Source organism: Parus major, chromosome 9 (assembly GCF_001522545.3).
Source record: "Parus major isolate Abel chromosome 9, Parus_major1.1, whole genome shotgun sequence".
Classification (NCBI taxonomy): domain Eukaryota; kingdom Metazoa; phylum Chordata; class Aves; order Passeriformes; family Paridae; genus Parus; species Parus major.
Window position 1 is genome coordinate 15,180,838 of NC_031778.1, and position 9,396 is coordinate 15,190,233.

General features: G+C 45.4%; 1 long non-coding RNA gene across 1 annotated transcript; it reads left to right on the forward strand.

The window, feature by feature from the left end:
* The first annotated feature begins 4,701 nt into the window (after window positions 1–4,701).
* LOC117244861 lies at window positions 4,702–9,147 on the forward strand. The gene is made up of 2 exons (XR_004498705.1): window positions 4,702–4,781; window positions 9,044–9,147. It is a non-coding gene; the product is annotated as an uncharacterized LOC117244861 (long non-coding RNA).
* The last annotated feature ends 249 nt before the right edge of the window (window positions 9,148–9,396 follow it).

The window sequence follows — 9,396 nt, forward strand, 5'->3', positions numbered from 1 at the left end:
CTTTTCCTTATGCTAACCACTATCCTTGCTTGGTAATGGTTGCACAGCATTAAGTTGGAGACCAAGGGCCAAATCCAGAAAGATAAAATTAGGTATTTAATCCTTAATATTGTCTGGCATATAGTTCATGTATTGATGTACTTCTAGAGATAGAGTTGGAGGATAGTGAGGAAAAAAAAGTCAAGCCATGAAATTCCCACAGAAAGTCAGTGGCAAACCTAGGATTATCACCAAAACCACACAGTCTGTGGGTCTAACAAGCCAAGAATGGATAGGGCAGGTAGTAAATCTAGAAGAGCAGTGCAAAGGTCAAAAGCTCAGGAATTAAAGAGCAGTGAAAGAATGAACTAGAAGTACAGCTGCTGAAGGAAATAATTCATGCAATGTTGATCATCTCATCCCCATATGCTTGTAATAATTTTGACAAGCATTTAGTTTTATCTGTTGTTATTAAGAAAATTATTCCTTTAAGGGCAAAACCTAACTACATTTTTCAGGTCAACTTGATTCTGGGAATCAGTCTCACTTGCCTGTGGTTTTTGCTATTGGGCCAAACTTAATCCCTGGTGTATTTCTCTTGACTTGGTGGAGTTATGTTGAATATCATCTTGGCCTAAGGGCCTTTAGTTATATTGCCAATGGGTTTCCTTAAAGGGATATTTCCCCACTTTGAATGCAGTGATTCCGAGCAGTGATTTTCATTTTGCAGTCTGGAAGGACTCCTGCATACCTTAAGGAAGTTTTAGTGACTCTGATCCCGAGGAAACCTTCCTTGGCAGCAGATGGCTTGTGCTGGTCGGGCTGCAGACAGGTGTGTGCATGTGCTCGGGCTGGTCTGTGGATGGCAGCCTCGAGAGCCAGGTGCCTTCCCCCGCAGAAAGAGCCCGGGAAGAACCACAGGAAGGGACATTAAATACACAACAGTCCCACAAAGGCAGCGTGAATGCTGTTCACAGTGTTTCTGAGTGACAGAGGAGCATCTTATCTTCCCCCGAAACCTCTGCACCCAAGCCTCCAGGTGTGTGTGTGTGTGTTGGGAGAGGAGCCAGGATTCTGATTAGAGGGATTATTTAGATTCCACTACCAGGGGGAGCAGCTCCTGGTACGCGTCCTTTGCTTGGAGAAAGACAAAGGGAAGACCCAAAATAAGAAGGATAGGCTTTTCAGCATCCTCCCCCCTGGACGTCAGGGGCTGAGACATGTCACACGTGAAGGCAGGTGAGTGCACACCCAGCGTCTCGGCACAGACTGCTGCTCACCTGGAGTCACCAATCCATGCAGGAGAGGCTGTCACAAGGGAGCTTCTCACCTCATCAAGTCCTGGAGAAAAAGACAGATCTTCGAACTGATGGGTGCAGGACAGTATCGCACCTGCTGAGATGGTTTAGTGGCACTCCCCCTGGCCTGAATGTCCCAAGTGTTGCCTGTTTCAGCCTGTTTTGACAGCCAGGTTACACCCGGAGTGCTCCAAATCACTGGGAAAAAAAAAAAATGTTTTTTGATCTTGCTTCATGCAAGATGTGAAACCTACTAATGAACCTTACTGTAACCAGCCTCCGGTTATTTGCTTAAAACTGAGCAACACATGAGGCTGATACTGCAGTTCTCAAGAGAGATTTGTCCCTGGGACAAAAGAGACCTGAAAGAGACCTGAGAGAGCCTGAAGCTAGGTTCAAACAGGCTGGGAAGCATTATGCAAAACAGCAGCACAGAATGTAGGGTACACAATGTACTTGTGAGCTTCTAAACTGAAAAATCTTCCTGTAGGGACTGATGATGGGCATGTCACTGAAAAGCCAAGTTTACCTTGCTTTGCAGAGGCCCCATGTTCTCACTATGACTATGTCTGCTCAGAAGAGCCAGAAGATCTTTTAATCTTGATGATTTGATATGATGGGACAAGCCAAAGTCTGAGCTCTAGGGCTGCTGTGGGGTGCTCCAGCACCAGAGGAGGGCAGGGTTTGAGGGAGCAGGGCTCAGAGGTCCCTCTATCTTCCATCCTTCTGCAGCTGCTGTCAGCTTTGCACAGCTGTGACTGAGATCCAGCAGCCTGTAAAGCATAAAACTACTTGAATCGGGTTTGGATCGACACAGCATCACATAATGGATTTAATTACCATGAGGGAAGAGAGCTGATGTGATTTCTCTACAGTACAGCTCTTGTGCAGAAATGGTTGTTGATCCAATCATCATCTCTGGAGATCTCAGCTCTCCCCCATCCTGCCATCTCCATATGTCTTCCTTGAAGACCATCTGCCTTGGCATATAGCAGACTAAAGGCAAATGACACAGTCACCAACCTCCACTTGTTGCTCCATCTTCATCTCAGGGAGACCAACTCTGAAGGTGGTTCTCCTAAGGAACAGTGGGAAAACCCGGAAGGCTTGGGATCTGTGTCATCTGAAGTAGGAACTGGCTGACTCAGAGAGCAGAAATCATTTGCTGTGGTGTCTGGAGACCTCTGAACAGCTGCAAAATCCCAGTACTGAGACCTCAGTAAGGTCACAGTTGTGATGGGCTGGGCACATTGCCAGGGTGGAAGATTCCAGGATCTGCAGCCTCCTGGGAACACCTAGCAGCCAACACAAGCTTTGTAAAGACACCTGAAAATCCTTACTTAAAGCTTGTCAGCTTAACATTAATAACTGGGAGAGAAAGAGTTTGGAGCCACTGCAGCACAGCCTGCGAGGTGAAACAGAAAAGCAAAATGGAGGAGAGAAGTGAGTCAACTCAGAGAAAATCAGCTGTGCCTTTTAAAAAGCATGACTGGAAATGTGCTCTCTCCCCACAGACTGGCCTGTTTTCATAGGATCATACACACATAAACAGAGCAAATGTAAAAATAGCTAAGGGCATGATCATTGCAAACTGCACCAAATAACAATTCGATAATACGATTTTAATTAAGAAATCCACGACACCAAATAAATTCAAGATTTGGCACAACAGCAGTGTCCAATAGCCATAAATAAAGCAATTTGCTAATGACTGCACATTCCAGGTCATTTTCCTTGATGTTTTCCATGGCGTCATTCCTCTGAACCACAGGTTTTCTTTTAATCTCATCTCAATCTACACCACTATTAGGTGCTGTGCTTCTTCCTTGACAGCACTGTATTTGAATGACCACTAACCAAAGCCAGGGAAGGTGAGCTGGAACACAACCTTGTCTCCTGCAGGCTGAGCCCCAAGAAGGCTGCTGGTCACACCCGGACTGCACGAGTCACTCACACATAATCAGCTGTGGCTAATTCAGAGCCAGAACCACCCCCGTGGCCCCTAAACAGCTTCTGCACTTGGGACTCAGTTGGCTCCACAGGTTTGACATGTCATGACAGAGACATTTCTTCTTCACACAGCTCATTTTGTCCTGAGCTAATGAGAGATTAACTAACCCGTAGCAGCAAATCAGCTGCTGCCGGTCTAAGGAGGGCATCTCAGGTTCTCTCCTTAACGAGCTTCACATTTGGCTTTTCTTAAGCTGAAGGAGAGTTCATCAGCACAAACATCCTGCCAGTGACACGGTCCTTATCTGACAGATGGAGCCCAAGGAGAACTGTTTGCAATGACCTAATGTTGTTTGCTGCTCACCTGGCAAGACACCAGTGAGCTGCTTCTCCCATGCCCCGAGAAGTCACTAAACAGATGCTCATGGCTCCCAAACAAAAAAGTCTTCACTCTTCTTAAACAAAGTCAGGGTTTACAACAGATCAAAAGCACTTTGGAGCCACTTTGTCTCTTCTGCTGCTTGCTGGGTATTTGTGGGACCCTGTTCCTGCATGGGGTTGTCCCCTCTGTGCTGCTCTCAGAGCCTAGGGGAAGGACTCAATGGCATTTAGTGTGTCCTGTCGGGAGATGATTAACCCTTTTGTCACCACTAAACCACAGTGGGAACATCTTCCTCTTTTTCTCAGTCATTAAGTTTTTTGCATACTGGAATTATATGCGTTAAACAAGGAAGTTTTCCAGTAGGTGCACATCCTCGAGTCTTTCAGTAGAAAGCAATTTGAGTGTCCATAATCACAGAGTATCTGACAAACCACAAAAGAAGCCTTCTTAATTTTAACTTCTTTTGGCCTAAGATGGGTAGGACCTGAAGTCGGGGTTTGACAAACTCAGAATTACTTTGCCATTACCATAAAATCCCATTCTAAGGGAGCTTTGCCATTTGGTGTTGCTGCATCTGCTTCATTCTTCTTTAGGTTTCCACCTCAAAATTCTTCTTATTCAGTCCTCTTTTCTTATGCAACTTTATAGGCTGTGGTAGATGGAGATAAGGAGGCCAAGTCCTGAAATGATCTGTCTGTTCTATTTTGCAACCTCAGTGACAGCAAATATTAATGTACCTGTGTTCACTGCCCAACTCGTCTGACCACTCTGCATGGACGTTTTGGTGACAAGCAAAAGCCTTCCACACAGTGACTGATTCTCCAAACACCACAGAAATATGGCTAATGTTGTTGTGATCCCCCAGAAATGCTTTTCTTTTGCACCCCTCCTGCTTTTTTTTGTACATCGAGGTCCAGCATTTCTCTTGTGCCAGTCTCTTCCTGGACTCTGCCTGTGTTACACAACTGTGCCCTTCAGACTGAGGCAAGGATTAAAGGTGTCCAAATTATTAGGAAATCAGAGCAGTGAAAGGTCAGGGATCTTTCTATTCTCTCTCAGCTTGGTAGGTGGTTGCTGAAAAATCACAAACACACTTTGAAAATGAGGGGCAGCGAGGTGCAGCTTTTCCGAGCACTCCTTGGCATTCATGTCTGTGACTGAACTGTTTACAGGTATGGCAAAGAGTTACTAATCTCTGAGCTATTTAGAAAGGAAGTACCTCTAGGATCTCCTCATTTGTCTTCCCTGTTTCTCAAACACCATTGAGTCACGCTGAATCTCCTCCCCTCCCGAAAAACTGCTTTGCGGAGCTCCCTGAAGAAAGAAAAATGTCCCTGGACAGTGAAACAAACAATCCCAAAGAGGGTTGATCGTGGCCTAGTAACTGGGTAAAAAATCCTGGAGACCCTGCAAAGGAGAGGTCAGTGCAGAGGCTGCCTGAGGACTCAGCTGCTTTTGAGCCCCAGGGAGGAACTCTCTTATCAGGGCTTGGAGCCCAGCTGGGGACAGTCTGGACCTGACCCTTCTCAAAGTTCACGTCTGTTTGGATGGAGGGTTCTGATTCAGACAAATCTCTGCTTTCAGACAGCCTCTTGGAAGACAGGGCTGCCAGTTGGCTTTGCTGGATGTCCACTTATGTCTGAACTTTCCCTGTTTCCTTCCCCTCCTCTCCAGTATGCCTGTCCCCATCTGGCTTCTCTTTCAAACTTAGCCCCAGATGTGTTACATTGCAGCTTGGTTCCCTGGATGCTGTTGCAAATGGCAAGAAAATCTGAACAGAATTCCCAAAGAAAGCCACACTGAAGAAAGAACTGAGAAAAAGGGAAACCTAGCTATTGCTATTTAATTTTTTCTGAGCCCATACTTCTTGTGTTGCTAGAGTTTCAGAGAAAAAGGAAGTGTGTACAAAGGCTGCCTTGAACACGGGGATGCTGGCTCAGGCAGTGGAGAGTGAAAAGAAGAAGTAGGCACTGTGGGAGAGCTGGTAAAGATGAGGTGGGTGAAAGAGGTGCTTCAACACCTGGTCTGTGAGCAGTGGGGACTAGACAGCCATTGAAGCAGACAGGCTAGGCTGTGCTTGAGGAACAAACATGGAATAAAAGACCTTTGTGAAGGAAAGAAGGAAACAGGGATTTTCTTCACAGTAGAATAATTGTGAAGGGCAAACACCAAGGGACAGTGTCCCTGCTTCCAAACATAATCCAACAAATAGCAGAGAAGGAAAGCCAGAGCTCCTGAGTTCTAGTTTTAGTGTGGCACTAACTTCTCTGCCAGAGCACCTACTAATTGCAGGTGCTGCAGGCAGCAAATGTAAAGACATGGAGTGGGGTCCTCAGAACCAGGAATAAGCAAGTCAGGCTTGACTCAAGGGGATCTAAGAGCATTTGGTGTCTCATATCTCTGGCCAGCTTCTGACCATCTGAGAAATGGAGCATGTCTCACCTGCCACAGACAGAGCTGGGAGCTTAATAATGGCATTTCACATCTGAAGCCCTGTGACAGAAAGCTGACACGTAACACCACGCTTTATTCTACCCTAAAGCCAAAGTCTCCTCCACCCAAATAAATATGTATTTGTGTTGCCTGCCTCCCATTTTTAATCTACTAGCGATTCTTACCAGAAAAATAATAAATAAAAATCTCTGGCCGTACAAGTGTGCCAAGAGCTTGGCTAATCAGCAGGATTCTAGTCTGTCACTACAGATTTTGGCAGCCTTGTGTCAAGAAAATGAGGCAACCCCATTCCTGGGAACCAGTGCGATGGAAAGCGCTTCCAGCTGATTCGGATTGTTTATTCTAGGTGAAAGTTTGCAACATTTCCATTTGGTTTCACCACTGTGAGCTTTGCCAGAACTTTTTCCTAAGCAAATGAATGTTTTCTCATTTCTCTGCTTGGTCTCCTATTTACAGGCTTAGTTGCTCCATTGCTTTTGTTACTCTGGAAGGTGTTTACTTGATCAAGAGTGGGTTTCATCTTGCGAGACGTGAAACACTTTTGTCTCCTGCTGACTTAGTTAGACTGAAGGCTAGCATGAGCAAAGGATCTGTAGTCTTGAAGAAGGATAAATTATGCCAGAAGAAAAGCCAGAACTTGGGCAGGAATGCATTAAGCATTATTATTACATTTCTATGCAAGTATTTAACCTGTTAGGGCTTTCACGGAACAAGGAAATGCATGGAAAATACTCCTTTCATGGTTCTGCAGTGCAGATTAGCCTGGCATGGGTTGTTAGCCAGTACCTGCAGCCCTGCAGAACTTTGGCCTAAAGAAATAAGGTCAGTCCAGCCTTGTTAATAGTAGTTGAGCCAACTGTATACAGAGATTTCTCCCTCAGCTTGAGCCAGGCTTGCATGGAGGCTGAAAGTGTACTTCCAGGAACATATTGGTCTGTTTTAAGCCTAAAACAACTGTTTCCTCATTCTCTTTGTTCCTCTCTGCCATTTCTTCTTTCTGCAGCACTATAACCAAGTTCCACTTTGAAATGAATCACTGTTCTAATGCTCATTAAATTAAGGAACTGACCATTCTGGTAACACCCATGCTGACTAATTGCAGGTGTTGGTTAAATTTCCCCAATAAAACTTCTACAAAATCAAGGCATTCCCAGCTGCCATTCAAAATCTGGGTATCTAAGGAGTCTAGAAGATCCAGATAGGGTGATTTTCTACAGGGAAATCTCTCATAAAAATTTCCTAATCCATTGCAGCCTGTCTGAGAATTTGACCATTTATTTCCAAATTCAGCAGGGTCATTCACTGGCCAGATCAATGCCAGGTCTTCTGACCAATTCACAGGCTGAGCCATGGTTTATAATTTCTGTGTCTCTAAGAAGGAAGTGCTCCTGGCATTGCAATGAACAATTCATTCACATGGTCAGATCAAGATATGTGCCCTCTATTAAAGAATCATGGTTAGGATGTAGATGATGGAGTTGGGGCACTTCAGTCAGACAACATGTAATCCCTAATAACCTAAGTGTCATCGAAAACTCAAATATCATCTGATCCCTGTGACATTAGTCATGACCCATAAAGTTCTCCACTTTCCTTTTCTCTGTTGTCCTCACAAGGAAAAAAATGGACTCAGAAATATCCCTTCTCCAGGACTACACACAGATTGGTTGGGGGGGGTTTTGACAGAAGGTGATCTTGTGGTAAATCACAGTGTGAGCCTCCAGAGACACTTTCCATTAGGTCCTAGTTTGATGCCACATTTCCTGTGGCAGCTGGGTGAAATCTCTGTTCCCCCCCGTGTGATGGAAGCAGCAATCTCTTCATACAAAGCTCTTGCTTGCCCTGCACTGGAGAGAGGACTTTGAGGAAACTCTGCCACTTCCTGAAAGTTTTCACAAAGTGTGTCACGGGAAGGCTTCAGTCTTCAGGTCCCGCTGTTTAATAATAAACCTGCTGTTTATTTTGTGAAGCTCGTTTCCTAGACAGAGTAGCAAGATGTCATAAATACCTGTGTGCTGCACTCACCTTTCCCGTGGTAGCCTGTGTCCCAGGCACCTGGCAAAGGCAGCCCAGCACCGTCACTGAGGCTGGGGAAACTGTGGCACTGCTCGTGCTGCGATGAGGCAGAGGCACATCCAGGCACTCCTGGATTTCCAGCACCTGTGCCTCAACCACAGGGCCAAATTAGTACTGAAGGGACCTGTATTTTACTGTCCCCTTCTTCTGCATTAATTAAAACACATCGCTGCACACTTAAGCAATTTAAATGTTTTGGAACGAGTCTCAGGACGGCCAAGGGCGTTCAAAGTGAAGGGAAGGCTGGCAGCTTGCCCTCAGCTTGCTGGATTGCCTGTCTATCACAGACACACATCATGCATTACAAAACTGTGAGATCTCTGCAGACCAAATGACAATAATACAGTTTAGGGAAAAAGCTGAAGTCAGAAATCCCCAGTCTTCCTGGGGCTCCGTCACATGGACTAGCTGACAGCATCTCTGCTGATCTTTTTTCAGTTTACACATTTTTTCTTTACACCTCTACTCTATGAAAAGCTGGTGGGAACTGCTACTGCAAGAGACAACAGCACCAGGTTGTCTGATGGAAAGCCCTACTAGACCTGAGTTTAGGGTACATACCTTGCTCTTGAGGACTTCTGGGGAGATACTCGAGGCAAGAAAGAGGAAAGTCATAGCACCTCAAACAAAGTGCAAGGCTGGCAGAGACTGTGTTTTGCCCTGAAGGTGATACTGAAGTTCAGGGTGTATGTGAACATTTCTCCAAAGGTCTGCTTGTCTTTCTGTCACCCATCGGTCAACGGCGGGAGGAGGCACCTCAGGTGACCTCCAGAGCAGCTTGTGCACTGTGGACTCCAGGCAGCAGACACCTGACTACAGTCTAGAATGGAAATGAAGGATTAATTTGCCCAGGGACATTCCCTTTTGTATTTTAAAGTAATGCAAAGTGTCTTTTCACTTTCAGCTCTGGATTTGAGGCCTAAGATGAAGAGTCACTGCCATTAGATCCACATCATCACAATTGTAACATCAAAACGAGTGCTGTATTAAAAATAAACACAACAGGCATTCACTGACTTGATTAAAATGTATTCATATGGGTGAGGTCATTTTAATAAATGCCTTCTGCACAGACATCTGCATTTCTTACCATGGCCCTAGGCGTGGAGAAGGATCACTGTACATCCACAACTACCTGCTCTCGTGCAGTTGCATCAGCCCGAGCTCTCTGGCTCTTCAGAACTATCACAACTGTCCTTATCACATCCCTGTGCACTGATCTCCCCTTAACACTCACAAAGGCTACAAAAAACACAG